Genomic DNA, 12,539 nt, shown 5'->3' with positions numbered 1-12,539 from the left:
TAAGGGGAAGGTTACGAGTGGAAAGCCACACTCTCTGACCGCGACAATACCTAGGACTCTTAATCCTACGTTTATTGGCGGCTCTCACAGTCTGCGCCCTGTAACGGCAAAGTGCAGACCTGACCCTCCTCCAGGTGCGCTCACAACGTTGGACAAAAGCCTGAGCGGAGGGAACGCTGGACTCGGCGAGCTGGGACGAGAACAGAGGAGGCTGGTACCCAAGACTACTCTGAAAAGGAGATAGCCCGGTAGCAGACGAAGGAAGCGAGTTGTGAGCGTATTCTGCCCAGGGAAGCTGTTCTGCCCAAGACGCAGGGTTTCGAAAAGAAAGGCTGCGTAATATGCGACCAATCGTCTGATTGGCCCGTTCTGCTTGACCGTTAGACTGGGGATGAAAACCGGAAGAGAGACTGACGGAAGCACCAATCAAACGACAGAACTCCCTCCAAAACTGTGACGTGAATTGCGGACCTCTGTCCGAAACGGCGTCTAACGGGAGGCCATGAATTCTGAACACATTCTCAATGATGATTTGTGCCGTCTCCTTAGCGGAAGGAAGCTTAGCGAGGGGAATGAAATGAGCCGCCTTAGAGAACCTATCGACAACCGTAAGAATCACAGTCTTCCCCGCAGACGAAGGCAGACCGGTAATAAAGTCTAAGGCGATGTGAGACCATGGTCGAGAAGGAATGGGAAGCGGTCTGAGACGACCGGCAGGAGGAGAGTTACCTGACTTAGTCTGCGCGCAGTCCGAACAAGCAGCCACGAAACGGCGCGTGTCACGCTCCTGAGTAGGCCACCAAAACCACTGGCGAATAGAAGCAAGCGTACCCCGAACGCCGGGATGGCCAGCTAACTTGGCAGAGTGAGCCCACTGAAGAACAGCCAGACGAGTAGAGACAGGAACGAAAAGAAGGTTACTAGGACAAGCGCGCGGCGACGCAGTGTGAGTGAGTGCTTGCTTTACCTGTCTCTCAATTCCCCAGACAGTCAACCCGACAACACGCCCTTCAGGGAGAATCCCCTCGGGGTCAGTAGAAGCTACAGAAGAACTAAAGAGACGGGATAAGGCATCAGGCTTGGTGTTCTTATTTCCCGGGCGATAAGAAATAACGAACTCGAAACGAGCGAAAAACAACGCCCAACGAGCTTGACGTGCATTGAGTCGTTTGGCAGAACGGATGTACTCAAGGTTCTTATGGTCAGTCCAAACGACAAAAGGGACGGTCGCCCCCTCCAACCACTGTCGCCATTCGCCTAGGGCTAAGCGGATGGCGAGCAGTTCGCGGTTACCCACATCATAGTTGCGTTCCGATGGCGACAGGCGATGAGAAAAATACGCGCAAGGATGGACCTTATCGTCAGAATGGAAGCGCTGGGACAGAATGGCTCCCACGCCCACCTCTGAAGCGTCAACCTCGACAATGAATTGTTTAGTGACGTCAGGAGTAACAAGGATAGGAGCGGATGTAAAACGCTTCTTGAGGAGATCAAAAGCTCCCTGGGCGGAACCGGACCACTTAAAGCACGTCTTGACAGAAGTAAGGGCTGTGAGAGGGGCAGCCACTTGACCGAAATTACGAATGAAACGCCGATAGAAATTCGCGAAACCGAGAAAGCGCTGCAACTCGACACGTGACTTAGGGACGGGCCAATCGCTGACAGCCTGGACCTTAGCGGGATCCATCTGAATGCCTTCAGCGGAAATAACAGAACCGAGAAATGTGACAGAGGAGACATGAAAGGCGCACTTCTCAGCCTTCACATAGAGACAATTCTCTAAAAGGCGCTGGAGTACACGTCGAACGTGCTGAACATGAATCTCGAGTGACGGTGAAAAAAATCAGGATATCGTCAAGGTAAACGAAAACAAAGATGTTCAGCATGTCTCTCAGTACACCATTAACTAATGCCTGAAAGACAGCTGGAGCATTAGCGAGACCGAACGGCAGAACCCGGTATTCAAAGTGCCCTAACGGAGTGTTAAACGCCGTTTTCCACTCGTCCCCCTCTCTGATGCGCACGAGATGGTAAGCGTTACGAAGGTCCAACTTAGTAAAGAACCTGGCTCCCTGCAGAATCTCGAAGGCTGACGACATAAGGGGAAGCGGATAACGATTCTTAACCGTTATGTCATTCAGCCCTCGATAATCCACGCAGGGGCGCAGGGTACCGTCCTTCTTCTTAACAAAAAAAAACCCCGCTCCGGCGGGAGAGGAAGAAGGCACCACGGTACCGGCGTCGAGAGAAACAGACAGATAATCCTCGAGAGCCTTACGTTCGGGAGCCGACAGAGAGTATAGTCTACCCCGAGGGGGAGTGGTCCCCGGAAGGAGATCAATACAACAATCATACGACCGGTGAGGAGGAAGGGAGTTGGCTCTGGACCGACTGAAGACCGTGCGCAGATCATGATATTCCGCCGGCACTCCTGTCAAATCACCAGGTTCCTCCTGAGAAGAGGGGACAGAAGAAACAGGAGGGATAGCAGACATTAAACACTTCACATGACAAGAAACGTTCCAGGATAGGATAGAATTACTAGACCAATTAATAGAAGGATTATGACATACTAGCCAGGGATGACCCAAAACAACAGGTGTAAAAGGTGAACGAAAAATCAAAAAGGAAATGGTCTCACTGTGGTTACCAGATACTGTGAGGATTAAAGGTAGTGTCTCACATCTGATACTGGGGAGAAGACTACCATCTAAGGCGAACATGGGCGTGGCCTCCCCTAACTGTCTGAGAGGAATGTCATGTTTCCGAGCCCATGCTTCGTCCATAAAACAACCCTCAGCCCCAGAGTCTATCAAGGCACTGCAGGAAGCAGCCGAACCGGTCCAGCGTAGATGGACCGACAAGGTAGTACAGGATCTTGATGGAGAGACCTGAGTAGTAGCGCTCACCAGTAGCCCTCCGCTTACTGATGAGCTCTGGCTTTTACTGGACATGAAATGACAAAATGTCCAGCAGAACCGCAATAGAGGCAAAGGCGGTTGGTGATTCTCTGTTCCCTCTCCTTAGTCGAGATGCGAATACCTCCCAGCTGCATGGGCTCAGTCTCAGAGCCGGTGGGAGGAGATGGTTGAGATGCGGAGAGGGGGAACACCGTTAACGCGAGCTCTCTTCCACGAGCTCGGTGACGAAGATCTACCCGTCGTTCTATGCGGATGGCGAGTGCAATCAAAGAATCCACACTGGAAGGAACCTCCCGGGAGAGAATCTCATCTTTAACCTCAGCGTGGAGTCCCTCCAGAAAACGAGCGAGCAACGCCGGCTCGTTCCAGTCACTGGAGGCAGCAAGAGTGCGAAACTCTATAGAGTAATCCGTTATGGATCGATCACCTTGACATAGGGAAGCCAGGGCCCTGGAAGCCTCCTTCCCAAAAACTGAACGATCAAAAACCCGTATCATCTCCTCTTTAAAGTTCTGATACTCCTTAGTACACTCAGCCCTTGCCTCCCAGATAGCTGTGCCCCACTCCCGAGCCCGTCCAGTAAGGAGTGATATGACGTAGGCAATCCGAGCTCTCTCTCTTGAGTATGTGTTGGGCTGGAGAGAGAACACAATATCACACTGGGTGAGAAAGGAGCGGCACTCAGTGGGCTGCCCAGAGTAACATGGTCGGTTATTAACCCTAGGTTCCGGAGACTCGGAAGACCAGGAAGTAGCTGGTGGCACGAGACGAAGACTCTGAAACTGTCCTGAGAGGTCGGAGACCTGAGCGGCCAGGGTCTCAACGGCATGACGAGCAGCAGACAATTCCTGCTCGTGTCTGCCGAGCATCGCTCCCTGGATCTCGACGGCTGAGTTGCGAGAATCCGTAGTCGCTGGGTCCATTCTTGGTCGGATCCTTCTGTTATGCTGGTGAATGAGGACCCAAAAGCGACTTAACAGAAACAGAGTCTTTATTCCAGTCTTTAACAAAAACGATAATCCTGGATATATCTCAGGTAAAGTCAAAACAGGAAAACTGAAATCCTCTAGTCAGTAGAGGGGAACAACTGGAGATGCGACCACAGACTGCAGGTCGCTTCGGGAAGGCGCAGGCCGTAGCTGATATAGATACCTGCTCACACGCAGCATCTGAAGAAGGCAAAAACACGACAGGGCGGAACAAGGACACAGAACAGCAAACATCAAACAAGGATCCGACAAGGACAGAAGCGGAAACAGAGGGAGAAATAGGGACTCTAATCAGAGGGCAAAATAGGGGACAGGTGTGAAAGAGTAAATGAGGTAGTTAGGAGAATGAGGAACAGCTGGGAGCAGGAACGGAACGATAGAGAGAGAGAGCGAGAGAGAGGGAGGGGGATAGAAAGAGGGAAAGAACCTAATAAGACCAGCAGGGGGAAACGAATAGAAGAGGGAGCACCGGGACAAGACATGACAATCTATGACAAAACATGACAAAAATGCATCACTTCAAAATGTAGCTAGCTGTTGTCTACAAATTGTCCTCTAACCAGTGATGTACACATTATTCCCAGATTCCGTGTGGTGTTTGAGCTGTTAGTTTAATTTTGGAGACATATAATTGAAACGCATCCCTCCAAAATGTAGCTGACTGTCTTCTGCAGGTTGTCCTCTAACCAGTGAGGTAAAATATATCTCCCATTTTCAGGTGTTTTGTTTAGTTGTGTCAGTTTCAACAGCACGTACAACCTGATTTCCCCCCTAATCGATATCAGTGATTTATTGCTACTTGTTAAAACAACAGTGTTTCTGGTGCTTGTGCAGTTTATAAGGAGCTTGTTTAAAAAGGATACAAGTAATATTGTGGCAGATGTTTGTGTACATTTTATGTTTAGGTTTTCAATATATCTCAAACGGTTTCTGCATATTGGTGATTGATATGGACACGTTAAAACTGTTTTGACATTGGGGCTATCCCATCTAGCAACATGACTTTGAAAACAAGACTATCCCATCTAGCAACATGACTTTGAAAACAAGACTATCCCATCTAGCAACATGACTTTGAAAACAAGACTATGCCGACGTCCAATGTACATTTGGTTTTGTCCAATCTACCTTCGGTTTCGGGATAGTATAATAAATTGGTCTATAATACATTTTATAAACAAATCTACATCACTCCAGTATTTCTTTACTACATCCAAGTGCTAATGGTCTTTTTTCCTACAACTGAAGAAGCATGACTCAAATCACCTCATATTTCAAACATTCAGCCTGACAACAGATACATGTTTTATTATTCCATGCTGTAGTATCTGGGATCTACATCTGTTTATATTAGTTACTGTGCTGTTACTAAGCAGTAATGCATTACGGCAGTGTTACGTTACTACACCGAATAGGAAATGCACATGCGCACTGGGGTGCCGGGAACAAATATTACGCCTCACCATGAAGTGAATTATTGCGAAGCGAAGGAGTGTACATTCTGTTTTGATATTTCAGCATATTTACAATTCATGTAAAATGTTGTAATCATAAATATTTATGCTACCAACTGAAAAAATGTTGGTGCGATTATGTTGTTTACAAACGATGTTGTAAAACAAGCTTATATTTTTTCTATTGGATATTACACCCAGTCCGTACTATTTTAATCAATGTCACTTCCTTAGATCATTAGTCTTTCAGTTTTTGTTATTCTTTAGTTTTTTTTAATCCTCTTATGTTTGTTGTGGTGTAAATATTTCCGTTTTTATTTTCATATAATTTATTAGTTTTCCCTGTGAAGCGCACTGCGTTGCATCTGTGTCTGAAATGTGCTTCATAAATAATGCTCGGTTTGAACATATCGTACAACAAATTAACCCAATGACCGACCAATCAACAGACTCAAAACCAATGACCGACCAATCAACAGACTCAAAAACCAATGAACCCAATGACCGACCAATCAACAGACTCAAAACCAATGACCGACCAATCAACAGACTCAAAACCAATGAACCCAATGACCGACCAATCAACAGACTCAAAACCAATGAACCCAATGACCGACCAATCAACAGACTCAAAAACCAATGACCGACCAATCAACAGACTCAAAAACCAATGAACCCAATGACCGACCAATCAACAGACTCAAAACCCAATGACCGACCAATCAACAGACTCAAAACCAATGACCGACCAATCAACAGACTCAAAAACCAATGAACCCAATGACCGACCAATCAACAGACTCAAAACCAATTAACCCAATGACCGACCAATCAACAGACTCAAAAACCAATGAACCCAATGACCGACCAATCAACAGACTCAAAAACCAATGAACCCAATGACCGACCAATCAACAGACTCAAAACCAATGAACCCAATGACCGACCAATCAACAGACTCAAAAACCAATGACCGACCAATCAACAGACTCAAAACCAATGACCGACCAATCAACAGACTCAAAACCAATGACCGACCAATCAACAGACTCAAAAACCAATGAATAAACATGTCCAAAGGCAACAAAAAATATCTTGGTCCATGAATAGTATCTTAGTATGAATAACAGTATAAATGCAGCCACTGGTAAAATAGTGCATGATATGTAAGTTTCTCTTTTCAACCAATCCAGTACATTTTTTTGTTGAAAATGTAAAAATCAACCATATGTCAAAGGATTCAACTCCTGAAAACTGAAACAAACAAATGGGACAAACAGATCAATTCCTCTTTTCCAGCCTGCTGAAGGCGTGGTGGAGAGGTAAACACAACCCCCGGCTCTACCAGGGGCTTGAGATGGTCTCCCACAGCTCTACTTATGTCATGTTCTGTGGCCTTGCTGTTCTATTGCTTGACTGCCCCTGTAACATATGGTATATATTTACATCCCTGTTAGTGAGCATTTCTCATTTTCCAAGGTAATCAATCCACGTGGCATTTCAAGAATCTGATTAAACAGCATTATCATTACACAGGTGTACCTTGTGCTGGGGACAATATAAGGCCACTCTGAAATGTGCAGTTTTGCCACACAACACAATGCCATAGATGTCTCATATTTTGAGGGAGCGTACAATTGGCATGGGATATCCACCAGAGCTGTTGTCAGAACATTGAATGTTAATTTCTCTACCATAAGCCACCTCCAACATAGTTTTAGAGAATTTGGCAGTACGTCCAATGGTGTCGTTTGGGGTTGTGGTACAGGCAGGCATAAGCTACGAAGACAATTGCATTTTATTGATGGCAATTTGAACACCGTGACAAGAACCTGAGTTCTATTGTTGTGACATACAGTGGGGCAAAAAAGTATTTATTCAGCCACCAATTGTGCAGGTTCTCCCACTTAAAAAGATGAGAGGCCTGTAATTTTCATCATAGGTACACTTCAACTATGACAGACAAAATGGGGGAAATAAATCCAGAAAAACACATTGTAGGATTTTTAATGAATTTATTTGCAAATTATGGTGGAAAATAAGTATTTGGTCAATAACAAAAGTTTATCTCAATACTTTGTTGTTTGTTTGCAATGACAGAGGTGAAACATTTTCTGTAAGTCTTCACAAGGTTTTCACACACTGTTGCTGGTATTTTGGCCCATTCCTCCATGCAGATCTCCTCTAGAGCAGTGATGTTTTGCGGCTGTTGCTGGGCAACATGGACTTTAAACTCCCTCCAAAGATGTTCTATGGGGTTGAGATCTGGAGACTGGCTAGGCCACTCCAGGACCTTGAAATGCTTCTTACGAAGCGACTCCTTCATTGCCCGGGCGGTGTGTTTGGGACTAAACCCTGCCTCTGATTGACCATATCAGGCCAAACACAGAAACAGACAAACTAGACATACAATATAGAATGCCCACTCAGATCACACCCTGACCAAACAAAACCTATAAACATACAAAGCAAACTATGGTCAGGACGTGACACAAGCCTATTGGGAATTCTTGATCGATTATTGATCCAAAAAAGACACACACCTGTTCTGGGTTAATTCCATAGCTGTTTGCATTGTAGTGTATTAGCCGGGTATGAGACGTGATAATTAATACAATTGAAGTAAAGTATAAAATAAACAGTATTATCCTAAATTGAGAGATGAATTAAAAATCACATCGACATCATCTTTCAGAATGTACCTGTTTTCCGTATAAAATGACATGTTTCCAGATTATATTACAACTCTTTGTGTTTTGTCTTAGTGGTTGTTTCTTTAGTAAATAGGAAACTCAACAGTGTGTTAGTCTGAGAAACGTGATTGAGATGGTTGGTTTATTGTTGTTGAAAGCTTGAAATGTACAGACATTGAGAAGTGATATTGCAGCAACAGTTTTAAAGGGGGTAATTGTATCAAATATATAAATATATATCCTTTGCATGTTTGAATTAGAGCTCCTTTAAAGGGTTTTCATCACAGCCTGGTAAACACATTCTTGTAAATTGTCCAACGTTGATGTTTTAGGTTATGTCTCACATGTAACATAATAATACTAAAGATTATGATAATAATGTTATATTATTGTCACGTTCTGACCTTTATTTCCTTTCTTTTGTATTTATTTAGTATGGTCAGGGCGTGAGTTGGGTGGGTAGTCTATGTTTGTTTTTCTAGGTTTTGTCTATTTCTATGTTTGGCCTGATATGGTTCTCAATCAGAGGCAGGTGTTAGTCATTGTCTCTGATTGGGAACCATATTTAAGTAGCCTGTTTTGTGTTGGGTTTTGTGGGTGATTGTTCCTGTCTCTGTGTTTAAACCGGACTGTTTAGGTTTTTGCACATGTATTGTTTTGTTAGTTATTTCATGTCTAGTTCCTTGATTAAAGAACATGAATAACCACCATGCTGCATTTTGGTCCGCTTCTCCTTCACCACAGGAAAACCCTTACAATTATTTTTATAATAATACATATCTGCAAACCAGTCCTGTAGCTCAGTTGGTAGAGCATGGCGCTTGTAACGCCAGGGTAGTGGGTTCGATCCCGGGACCACCCATACGTAGAATGTATGCACACATGACTAAGTCGCTTTGGATAAAAGCGTCTGCTAAATGGCATATATTACTATATATATAAATGTATTTCTGAAAAACCCTGAAAGCATCTTCAATAGTTGTAGATGCTCCAACATTCATAGATGACCCTCAGGGTCATATAACAACCAGGGTTGCTGTAGAGTAAAAGCATAAGTTCAATGTCCTATCTTTTGTATTTTTCATAGCCTGAGAGAGAGAGACACAGAGAGATAGAGAGAAACACAGAGAGAGAGAGAGACACAGAGAGAGAGAGAGAGAGAGAGACACAGAGAGAGGGAGAGAAACACAGAGAGAGAGAGAGAGACACAGAGAGAGGGAGAGAGAGAGACACAGAGAGAGGGAGAGAGAGAGAGAGAGAGAGAGAGAGAGAGACAGAGAGAGGGAGAGAGAGAGAGAGAATATATTCCACACTTAAATAATAGGTCATCGTTCCCGCACACACAGCCCTGTCTTCATAGTTGTTTATATAGTTTATTATCATAGTTTTCTGCTCTTCCGAAGTCGTTCAGAGTGCACACTTTTAGTTTTTTAACTATCTAAATATTCTTGGGTATGCGGTTATTTGGACTTACGCCGTGTGATGGTGAAGGGCTACGTAACGAACAGGGCGAAGGTTCTGAGAATCCCCGTCTAACAGTCGGACAGGGCGAAGGTTCTGAGAATCCCCGTCTAACAGTCGCTTCCCCAATCACTTATGTCCAGTAGCCTTCAGAAATATCCGTTTGGAGGGATTCCCAGACTATCTTTTTTATCTGTCCTGGCCACTATATAGTCGGGGCTGTTGGCCTGTGCTAAAGCTGTGCTAACATAGTGTTAAAGTATATGCTCCACTAGACTCGCTCCGCGTTCATGTCCCTAACTAGAGAATGAACGGAATGAGTTTACAGGGCCGTGGTGGCATATTTTTTTCGACAGATATCATGTATGCAACACCCTGTATATTTGGTTTACAGAACAAAGGCAGTGAATTCAAACAACAGGAGGGGATGTCGAGACATTTTGTCTACAACCGGGGTGGGGGCACCGGGCGCTGATTAGAGATATCAATGTTTAACCCCGAGGGGGGGGCATCGGGCGCTGATTAGAGATATCAACGTTTAACCCCGAGGGGGAGCATCGGGCGCTGATTAGAGATATCAATGTTTAACCCCGAGGGGGGGGCACCGGGCGCTGATTAGAAGTATCAATGTTTAACCCCGGGGTGGAGGGCAGATATCTGGACATGCTGTATTGTAACGGTTTTGACTTGAGGTTATTATTTATAGGGGTGCCAGGTAGGTTGTTCCTACCAGAGAAAACATTGGTTTCTCCTTTTAGTTTTTTGTGGGAATGAGTCTCATCTGGTCCGTCAAGTCTACACCAATACAAAGGACTCATGTAAAAGTCAGGATGGAAATACATTTTTCATAAACCCTTAAAACATTGGAAAGAACTTCAAAAACAACTATATTCTGTTGCGTGGGTTGTATTAACAACATCAAGGATTACGCACACATATAATATAACACAATGAGTTCTGGTTCCTCCAGAAATGTCCTGTACCTCGGGCCTAAAAAGAGTCCAGCCCGGTAAAGGAGTTCAGTGAACTCAAGTGACTTTTGTCACGCAATGTTTGTCCGTTCATTCAGTGTAGCGTAAACCCAGTATTAATCATACAATCAATATAACAATTATTTTACCACAGAACTTTAGAGCGTATCAACTCTTAATTAAGTCCTCAACTACAACTAACTACATAAATCACAGTATACATCACATCCAAACAAATTAAATACCGTATACAAAAAGGTGGTAGTCAGTCGGTCAGTCAGACAATCCAATCCGCCAATAGATCTCCAGCGGAGAAAGGCCACGAAGAACGGACAGGTGTAGTCCACGGACGCAAAGAGTGGATCCGATCCTGGGTAAACTCTCTTAGGCAACAAAACAAACGGAATAGAGAAGCTTCGGAACTGAGGGTTGAACACATCCTCATGCACGTCTCCATCACAACCCCACTTTTGCGCAGCTGATGCTGGCTATTTAATTGGGAATTAAAGGGAAAGCGCCCTATTGGAAGGAGCTGCACTGAGACGGTTCAGAAAAATTCAGGGCCGTCACAGTATGCATGATAGTGCAAACCTTGGTATTAAACGATCTTCTACAGAGATAAAGTGCTCTGAGTGCGTATGCCTGGGCAATGTAATAATTCAACATTTTTACCCCCCACACACGCAAACATTGGTAATCAGTGTATCAGGCTCCTGTGGCGCAATCGGTTAGCGCGTGGTACTTATACAGCAGTATGCAGCGAAGCAATGCCGAGGTTGTGAGTTCGAGCCTCACCAGGAGCATGCACTTTTCTTGAACCCTCTGCCTGTCTGTTTATTGTCCAGAATAGGAGCATTTTTCAATCCATTACATAAGTATGTCATTGAGATAACAGGTCAGAGTGCCGGCACAGCTAAATTCCTTTTATTTAATTCCAAAACTTTTAGTACAAACTTTTTTAAGACATGTTAGAATTAATTACCACATTTTGACTAATATTTAAACATGCATCACGAGTGTTTTATGTAAAAACATTGGAGGCCTACAGTTGTACATCATTACAAACTTTAATAACCAGTAATGTTTATAACATAACATTGTAGGAAAGACTATAAAATAATACATGTTTTTTTTTAAAGACATTACATTTCTCTGCGACAGACCCTGGCGTGAGGGAAAAGACAGCTTCCCCTTTCGTTAAATGGTGAGATACATTTTTAAAACCATTTATTTAATTAAAAATATTTAGTACATTTTAACACATTATAATTCAACATTTTTTAAACAATTTCTTACAGATAAAGGGCCCGGTTAGCCCTGACCATTATCCGTTTCCAATTCACCATCACAAAGACGCTTGCCTGCTCCATCAAAGCTCTGTAAGTTTTCCCTCCGTGGGTAGATCATCCATCCGGCATGTAAATCCTGGGTATGCCCACAGCATTAATGAATAAGATGGGCAGAAACTGTTTAGTCATAGGTAAAGGCCTTTCATAAAGAGGCTGTCATGATTGACTGTGACACATATTTAACACGTATTGCTTGTTACAGAATACTACTGTTGTACATTGAATATCTCCTAGCAGAGGAAACTCAACAGTGTGTTAGGCAGTGTGTTAGGCAGTGTGTTAGGCTGTGTGTTAGGCAGTGTGTTAGGCAGTGTGTTAGGCAGTGTGTTAGGCAGTGTGTTGAGCAGTGTGTTATAGGCAGTGTGTTAAGCTGTGTGTTAGGCAGTGTGTTAGGCAGTGTGTTAGGCAGTGTGTTATAGGCAGTGTGTTAAGCTGTGTGTTAGGCAGTGTGTTAGGCAGTGTGTTAGGCAGTGTGTTATAGGCAGTGTGTTAGGCAGTGTGTTAGGCAGTGTGTTAGGCAGTGTGTTATAGGCAGTGTTATAGGCAGTGTGTTAGGCAGTGTGTTAGGCAGTGTGTTAGGCAGTGTGTTAGGCAGTGTGTTAGGCAGCGTGTTAGGCAGTGTGTTAGGCTGAGAAACATTATTTAGATGGCTGTTTTATTGTTGTTGAAAACTGGAAATGGGCACAATGCCAAGGGACCTT

The 12,539-nt window shown here is 44.1% G+C and overlaps 1 protein-coding gene and 1 non-coding gene across 3 annotated transcripts in view; both read left to right on the top strand.

Annotated features, from left to right (window-relative positions):
- Nucleotides 1-12,539, top strand: part of LOC127924656 (piggyBac transposable element-derived protein 4-like) — a 98,496-nt gene that overhangs the window by 18,635 nt on the left and 67,322 nt on the right. The window lies entirely within an intron of this gene.
- Nucleotides 11,199-11,292, top strand: trnai-uau (transfer RNA isoleucine (anticodon UAU)). The gene is made up of 2 exons: nucleotides 11,199-11,236; nucleotides 11,257-11,292. It is a non-coding gene; the product is annotated as a tRNA-Ile (tRNA).

Source organism: Oncorhynchus keta, unplaced genomic scaffold, assembly GCF_023373465.1.
Source record: "Oncorhynchus keta strain PuntledgeMale-10-30-2019 unplaced genomic scaffold, Oket_V2 Un_contig_4398_pilon_pilon, whole genome shotgun sequence".
Lineage (NCBI taxonomy): Eukaryota > Metazoa > Chordata > Actinopteri > Salmoniformes > Salmonidae > Oncorhynchus > Oncorhynchus keta.
The sequence above is the reverse complement of the archived record's forward strand: the minus strand, read 5'-3'. Positions and strand labels throughout refer to the sequence as shown.